Raw genomic sequence first — 9,245 nt, 5'->3', positions numbered from 1 at the left:
TAATTTTATTCATTGTTAATAAAAGGCAACATTTTGGAAGAGTAATTAAATAATATTTTTCAAAAATATAAAAAAGAATTTTAATTTTAAAACATCAATTCTACTTCTGAAAATTCCCACTAAGAAAATTATTTTTAAAAATGGAAAATCAACATAGATACAATTTTTATAATAGTATTATTTAATTGAGTAAAAACTGAGGAGAGTCTAGTTACCCACCAAAAAATTATTTGCAATAACCATGGTGCCATCTCTTCTCAGCATGTTAAAATTAACATTATGAAGACAATAGGGCATCATGGTAAGGCTTAGATAAAAAGGAAAGTGTGGTGTAAATTGTGTAGACCCATTAAGGTTAAATGAGAAACAGATGCCCAGAAAAGAAATGATTTCAAGAAAATTCAAAATGTTCATAGTTGTGTTAGGATGATGGAACTTGGGATCATTATACTCTTTTAAAAAATTATTTATAATTTCAATATTAATTGTATAATATTAGTAAAAACCTGATTTTACTAAAAGTGTGAATGATAGCAGTAGGATGGTGACTGCTCTCATTATTATGTAATACTAGCAACTCTTATGACTAACTCAATTTTCTGAGTCCAGAACCTGATTTATTAATTACTGTGCTTTTCATATGAATAAAACCAAAACACAAGAACCAAATAATAAAATTCATCTTTTCATACATTTTTGCTAATTATTTTTAGAATTATTTTCCATCAAATAAGTACTTTCTCAAGATGAGTCAAATATGTGATCTAGGACTAATTACATGCAGGTATCACTGCATCAGTCTTTCCATATGTTAAAATTTATCCCCAATGATCAATATCTTTAATTTCATATGTCTATAGACATTGATCATTTGTTTTCTCAAGGTCTAGACATAATCTCTTGCCTTTGGAAAGGTTCTTTAGAAGGGTCAGTGACAATATGAATACTGCTACTTTCTTGCAAAAATAATATTTTAAATTCCATTTGACATACTACTGACAGAATTAATTCTTCCTCTTAAAGCTACTGCTATTATTCGATATTTAGAGTCTTTTGTTTTCAACTCAGTTCCTCTCTAACTATAGGATTTTGAATTAATAGTGAAGGGTAGGGGTGGAAGAATGTAGAAAAAATCACATGTTCAGCTATTACATCAGATAGTCAGAGGGGGTTTCAGAAAGAGTCCCTTTCCTTTCCTTTCCTTTCCTTTCCTTTCCTTTCCTTTCCTTTCCTTTCCTTTCCTTTCCTTTCCTTTCCTTTCCTTTTCTTCTCTTTCTTTTCTTTTCTTAAGATTTATTTATTTATTTGAGAGAGAGAGCGAGCATGCATGAGCTGGGAGGGAGGGACAGAGGAAGAGGGAAAGAGAGAATCTCTTGCAGACTCCACACTGAGCATGAGCCTGAGATCATGACCTGAGCTGAAACCAAGAGTCCACTGCTTAACCAACTGAGCCACCCAGGTGCCCATACACAGAGTCCCTTTCTAATAACAGATAATCGAATTCAGGGCAATTTAACATTTACTATGGGTTATATGCAGTGCTAAACATGGCAGACAGAAGCAAAGATGATGAAGATACAATTTCTGGCAATAAGCGTATGTTCTAATAAGGAGCCAAATACATATAAACAACAACAACATACACAGGAGGGATTGTATTCCATTTCTTTCAGTTAGGCTGGGCTGAAATTCTGTAAAACAACTTTTATTCTAAGCAGCTTTAGAAAATTTAATGCACAGACTATTTGTATGGTTTTATGTTCATTGCTAAATATATAAGTAATGCTTGTGCTTATCATAGACAATTTGAAAAATCACCCTTATTTTGGGGGGCTGATCAAAACCAAGTAAACCTGCTATAGTTTACCTTTCTCACTGATTACAGCCAAACACTTTGGCAAAAATGCCAAAAACTAACAACTACCTGAGAACTCTGAAAATGAACAACAGCAAATCACTGGAGGGTGAAAGACCAAACTTGAAAAATGACCCTTATAGGGTGAGTTTCCTGATTATTTCCCCCTCTTTTATCTTTGTGCCATGAGCAAGGGGAGCTTCAATGTGCAACTGTGCATTTGGTACAGGGAGCAAATTTCAGAGAGAGAAACTCGGTCTTTCTAGTCGGAGGAACAGGAAAAGGAGCCCTTGCTCCAAGGGCAGCCCCGATTGCACATAACTGTGGCAGCGTAAGTAGCTAAAACTCCAAAAGCAAAACAAAACAAAACAGCAATATGCAAAACAAACAAGACAATATTCAAGCCAGAGGAATAGGAAAAGGGAGCCCTTGAAGTCTGAGAGTATATGGAGTCTGAGGAGCTGTGCGCCTGTAGGACAGACCAAAAGCAACACAGCATAGACTTTGAAAGCTCAGCTGATGTTGGAATCTACCCATGGAAGTTAAGATAGAATTTCAAGTTTCAACTTAACTAGGTAAATTGCCTTCTGAAACCACCACAACCACCACCACCACCAATCAAAATTCTCTAGTGGATTGTTACAGGACTGTGTCTCATGTCTCATAACATAATATTCAAAATGTCCAGGATACAATCCAAAAATATTCAACATACAAAGAACCAGGACACCATGAGAAATCCTCAAGGGAAAATAATCAACAGATCAACAGATGGAACCTCCGAGATGAACCAGACATTGGATTTTAAAGCAATTATAACCAACATTCCTTCTTCCCTCCCTCCCTTTCTTCCTTCTTTCTTTCCTCCTGCTTACTTTTATTCTTCATTTCTTATCTTCCTAAGGCGGACACTTAGATTTTTGGTGCTAGACCTTTTTCTTTTGTAATAGAAACATATAAAGCTATTGTTTTTTCTGTTTCAGCTGAATTCCACACATTTGATTTTGCTGTTTTTGAGACAGTTAAGGGACCATCGGAACAAGCCCCAAGTGAAAAACATTATGCACCGGGGCACTTTCCGTTGGATGTTATTGTTACACCGCTGCTCCTGCAAAGCAGAACCACAACGTAGCACCGTATACAAACCGGACTTCAAACAGAGGACTCCGGGTACAAAAAGCACCAATGAGCTGCCTGAATGGCCTGCCAATATAGACCAATCGGAACGAGGCCCTTCCAACCAATCAGGACGAAGCAGTTTTTTTCCCCTTTCCCTCATTAACGTATTAGACCTGAGTGGGAACGTGGGCGGGAGATTTCTCTCTATGCGCAGGACCTCCTCTTTGTAACTCTGTTAGTGCTGCGTCTGCCTTCAGTTGGAGCTGAAGCCCCGAGAAAGGGAAAGCCTTGCCGGTACCTTTGACTTTTGGCACTGGTTTCATCATTGTGAGGCCTAAGAACCCAGCTCCGGTAACGTTTTCTGTATCATTTAGTTCAAATTAATATCTAACTTCTTTTGTGATTTCTTGTTTGACCCATAGGTTGTGCAGAGTGACTTGTTTAATTTACATATCTTGGGGGCTTTTCTAGATATCATTTTGTATTTATTTGTAACTATTCTCTTACAGTCGGAGAACAACTCCTTTAACCTGAAGAACTTTTTTTTTTTTTTTTTTAAGATTAGATCAGCCAGAGATGAATTTCCTCATGGTTAGTGTATCTGAAAATATTTGTATTTCCTTTGTTTTTTAAGGATAATTTTTCTGGGAAAAGGTTCTTCAGCACTTTGAATATGGTTCCGGACTCCTTTCATCATGACAGAAAGTCAGCTACTAGTTGTATCATTGTTCTTGTATATGTTTTGTGTTACTTTTCTCCACGTGTTTGTCAAGATTTATTTTCTTTATTTTTTAGTTTTCAGCAGTTTGACTCCAGTGTGATTTTCTTTATATTTATCCTTTGTGTGTATGTGTAGCGTTTGTTTTGATTTGTTGAGATTCTTGGATCTGAAAGTTAAGATTGTCTACCAGTCTGTGAAGTTTAGCCATCATTTCTTCGAATATTTTTCGATGCCTGTCTCTCTCCCCTCTCCTTCTGGAACTTTAATTGCATGTGTATTAGGCTGCTTGGTATTATCCCAGAAGGGTATTTTCCTATTTACTTATTTATTTTTCTTCAGTACTTTGTCTCCTTCTGTTCTTGAGATGGAGCAATTTCTTTTGATCTTATAAATTTCACAAGTTATTCTACTACTTTCAATCCGATGTTGATCCCATCTAATGAATTTTTCATTTCAATGTTTATATTATAGAATTTCTATTTTCATATATTTTCATTTCCATTCACTCTTTTAGACCATTATTTTCTTGATTATTTTCAAATATTTTTTCTTAATTTTTTGAACACATAATAGCTGCTCTGAAGTATCTGTCTGACAGAGCCATCATCTGACCAACTGGAAGTAAGGTCCCACTTGTGTTGTTTATTTTTGTAAGATTATAGATTACACTTTACTCTTTCTTTGCATATACAATAATATTCAGTGAAAACTGGACATTGTAGGTAATATGTGGTGGCAACTCTGGATTCTGTTGTGTTCCTCTGGGGATTTGCTGTTGTTACAGCAGTCAGTTAATCTTCTTGTATACAAACTGTAATTTCCCTCTTGCCAGTGGAATGCAGCAGCTGATAACCCTGCTTATTCCTCACAGCAACCAGCTGCTGCTTCTTTTTTTAGCCTGATTCCCTGAAGGTGTTCACTATGATGGCATGGCGATAAGCTGACGAGTCAGGAAAAATGTATTTCACACTTCTAGGCTCACAGATCATGACTACTCTGCTTCTGAAGACTCAAATTTCCAGATGCTCTGCCAGCATCAGGCTCTCTTCTTTGATGTTTCAAATCAGCAAGGCTGATTGGCATGTGAGTCAGAGAATGCACTTGGTTAAAAAAGCGGCAAAGTCACAAATCTCACCTGCTAAATCTGCTTTTCAACATGATATTTCTATTTGGCCTTTCCCCGCTTTGTTTGCCAGACACCCAAGGACTCTGCTTTGCACATTTATAGTTTAGTGGTCAGTCAGGAATTTCTGCAGACCTTAGCATGCGAAGATTGGGTCTTGGCACTTCTGCACTTCTCTCAGATTTGCCTTTTAAGTTCTCAGCTGCTACTCTAATACTGAGCACTTTCCTCTCCATTTTAGAGCTGGTCAGGCTGAATGTTTTCTCTTCTCTATAGATGGTCTTTGGAGCCTACTCAGGCATTTCTTAACCTTCGTAATGACAAGTTTTTGAGAATACAATTTCCCTTGGCTTTTGTTTGCACTTATGTACTTCCTTATACCTTTAAATAGTTTTCTTTTTTTTTTTTTAATGTGTCTAAGCTTTATAACTTTTATGTGTGGGAAGATTCATATGACTTCATTTTGCCACCATTATCAGAAATCTGTCCACACCCATCCGAGGCCATTGATCTGCACTTCCTTCATGGGCAGATTTCCATAGCTGCCTTTGCCTTTCTCTACCATAATGGTATTGAAGCTAGAAGTCCAGTCCAGTCACTTTCAAAGAATTCTACTATCAGATAAATCTTCAGAAGACCATCTCACTAGAAGTCAGTAGATACAGTTTCACTTAACTTGGGCAAGTAGCTTGACTGCTGTGTCATTGCTTTCTCCTCTGAGACTTAAGGAATTGAATGAGATATACAGTACTTATGCCACTGAAGTTCTGTTTTTTCCTTCTATGGTCAAGAAGTAAAGACGGCTACTAATTTATAGGCATAGTGATTGTTTAAGCTGTTTTCCTCCTGTTTACATTTTCTCAGAAAATAAGTCACTTGTCAACTGAAATGCTCTCTGGAGTTAAATGAAACATTTTATCTATTGTCTCAGTGGCTTTGTAAATGCTGTTTCAATTTCAGTACCAAAATAGTCAATGGGCACATTACTCTGAAGGTGAATTTTGCAATATTTTCTAATTTCCCAACCAGAGTGTTTGTTTTCTTCCCTCCATTTGCTGTCAGTTTTCTCCCTTTCTTAACTTCCAATTCTTCTTCAGGATTTTTATATCCCATTGCATTGTTGTCTTGGCTCAGAGTGTTTTTACTCTCTGTGCAATTCAAAAGATGGATGTTGAGCTCTATTTTCTCTTCTGAATGACAAAGTCAAAAAAATAAGAAACATGTCAAGAAAATGTCAGATGTTAGCAAAGAGACTGAAAATAACAAGGTGAACAAAATAAAGGAAGAATTCTGCCACAAATGGGCTCCTCCGAATAATAGTTTTTGGTATCTTTATTTTTATGTCATATATGTGGATAAAGTAATATTTATCTTATTAAGCCTACTGTGCTTATTACATTCATTATCTTTTCATTTAATTACTTACTTATCAAATACTTTTTAAATTATTACCGTATGCCACAGAGCAGGGTATAAAACAGTCTCCCTGCTCACTGTTACCACCCAAAGTCATACCATGATGGAAAGCTATACTTAGAGTTGACAGTGATCATTAGATTCAGAGTCTTTGTAAGCTACAGCACAAGAGAGCAGAACTAAGTAATTCAAGTGTCAACATCTTTTGAAGGTGACAGTATGGGAGATGAGAAAGGAAAGGAAAGATCAAAGAATGTTAAATAATTTTTTTTTAATTTGTCCCACTGAATTAACCAAGTTATTTCTAATTAAATTTGTTACAAGCCTATTACATTACAAAAGAAATACCTTCTCACTGTAAAACAATTCAAACAAGAGTTAAGTCTGAGATCACCTTGCACCATTATATTAAAAAAAAAATTGCTTTAATGTTGTGGTTAATTAGGAAGTCAACACCATAATAATGCATTTTCTTTTTATTTATGAAACACACAACCAGAATATATTAATCCAATTAATATAAAATTGCTGTACTAAATCTCTTAAAACTTGCTCACTTGACTTTGCTATAGACCTTGAGATTACTATGTATGAATTTTACACATACACAGTTACATTGTGTGTGAATCTATGATCAATTTATTGAAGAATTAAGATTATTTATTTAGAAATACTACCCTGTCTCATAAAGTAAATGATATCTTTAAAATTAGCTTGTTGGAAAAAATTTTAAAAGTTGGTTTCTTGTTAATATTATAACATTTGATTTTTGGGAATGCCATAACACTATAACACTTTGATTTTTGGGACTGCCATATTTCTGAAGCTAGATTTAAAAACAAAAAAAATACTTAAGTCTTTTGTATAAAATTTTATAGAAATGAGAATCATCAGATATTACAAGTAAATATTATACATTGTTATAATATGAAATATGAGAATGTTAGAATTATTTTTAAGGGATGGCTTGGCTATTTGATAGTTATGAGTATCAGGCTGGAAGCTAAGCAGAAACCAAGACTACCTTTCAAAATTCCTATCTAGTTTCTTTTTTTTTCTGGTGGTTGGGATAAAAAGGAGAGTTAAGAATTTCAAAATAGCAGAGTAAAGTGGAAAATGAGGAAAAGAGATGTATTTTTTAGTAAGAAAGTGTAGCCATTTTTTAAAACAGATCATTGATATATAGTCTACATAAATGTGCATGTTTCAGTCGTCACCTTTTATATTTTTAATCTTTAATATCACCAATAATATGTAGTAAGCTAAAGTATATTGATATTGGTTATGTTGACATTAAATAGATATGATGACTATATTGTTTTAGTTTAAAGCTATTGCACTGCTAGATTTATACATAATTGTAGGTATTAAATATCTCAGTAAAATGCTTACATGAAATTGTTTATTTCAGAAATATATACTGTACGTTCAGTACTTACATTCTGACATCTTCTGAACAAGGATAAAAATTTCTTTCTTTTAAAGGTGACAGATCTTGGGTCTGGGTGGCTCAGCTGGTTAAGCGTTCAGTCTTGATTTTGGCTCAGGTCATGATCCCAGCGCTGTGAGATCGAGCCCAACATCAGGCTCTGCACTGGGTGTGGTGCCTGTTTAAGATTCTCTCTCTCTCCCTCTGCCACTCCCCCTCTCATAAATAAATAAATAAATAAATAAATGTCACAGATCAGGCGTGTGCATTTGCCCCCTTTGCCTATTAAGATTTTGCTGAAGAAAGGAAGGAAAGAAAGATGTGTGAATAAAAATAAACTCATAATAGGAAAAAGAATTGTGGAGGTTAGGGCAGAGAGAAGTCATCATTTATGAGAAGTTTCACTTTATTTCTTCAAATCAGAAAGAGGATGGGAAATCACAGAGAGAGGAAACAAACTGGGCAAATGGAATCCTGAAGTGCACAGTAAGCTTTATCCCTGTAAAAATCTGAGGACCTACCACTAAAGAAATTGAGCAAAGTTTCTGAAGAAAGCTAATCTCTGTGTAGATCTCACTGTATCATTTAGCCAGGCTTGAGTCAGGAAGACCAGTGACATAGTCATGAATTACTATTCAATTTCCTGGACCCCATACCCATCCAGAGTTACCTCATGTGACTAGTCAGAATTTCCACTCCAGGAGGGTCCATGTAACGGAATGGTTTTACTTATACGAACCTACTCCACTTACCAAAATTTTTAAAGGAAATAGCTCTTAGACAAATTTCTTCTATAGTTATTCGATTAAACAAACAAACAACTCCCCACTGTAGAGGTCAGTTTGAGTAATACATATCTTTCTAGAAAATTAATCATTTTATCTATATTTTAAAATTTGTTTTCATGGAGTTTGATCAAGCAGTACATTTTGATTATTTTAATTTTCTCAATATCTGTGATTGTTTCCCCATATTTATTCTTTATTTTTATATTTGTTCTTTTTCCCCTCTCATTTGGATTAGGTAGAAGTTATAACTTTTTCAATTTAACAGCCATTTAATTTAGTTATTACTTCAAGTCATTTTCATTTTTTTAAGTCATTAAATTCTGTCTTTATTATTCTCCTATTTTTCCTTATATTGCATTTGGCAGTTTTCCAGTTTCTTGAATTTCTACAAGTTTATTTTTATTCTTTCTGCTTGGTTTATGTATGTATTTAAAGCTATGAAATTTCCTCTGAGTGCAGCTTTAGACAGTGTACCATAATAATAAATGATATTTTGTGAGCTAAAGGTTTGATTAAAAGTTTGATATTCCAAGAACTTAAGAGATGAAAAAAAAGATTCAATTATTTTTTATCCACTTGATATTTCATAGCTAAAAGAGTTAAATCAAAACATCCCTACTTTGTTTGGTTTTTGTATTTATTTTCCTTTACAAATTTTGATGCTAAATCATGCATTGATCTATGGAAAATAAAATGGGTAACACATACAATATTTTCATATTATTAAAATAATTATCACTAATCTTAATGATTGTATTCAACATTTATAGCATTATATCAGTTCCATGTGCAAG

This window comes from Halichoerus grypus, chromosome 1, assembly GCF_964656455.1.
Source record: "Halichoerus grypus chromosome 1, mHalGry1.hap1.1, whole genome shotgun sequence".
In the NCBI taxonomy this organism is placed as follows: Eukaryota; Metazoa; Chordata; class Mammalia; order Carnivora; family Phocidae; genus Halichoerus; species Halichoerus grypus.
Note: the sequence above shows the minus strand (reverse complement) of the source record.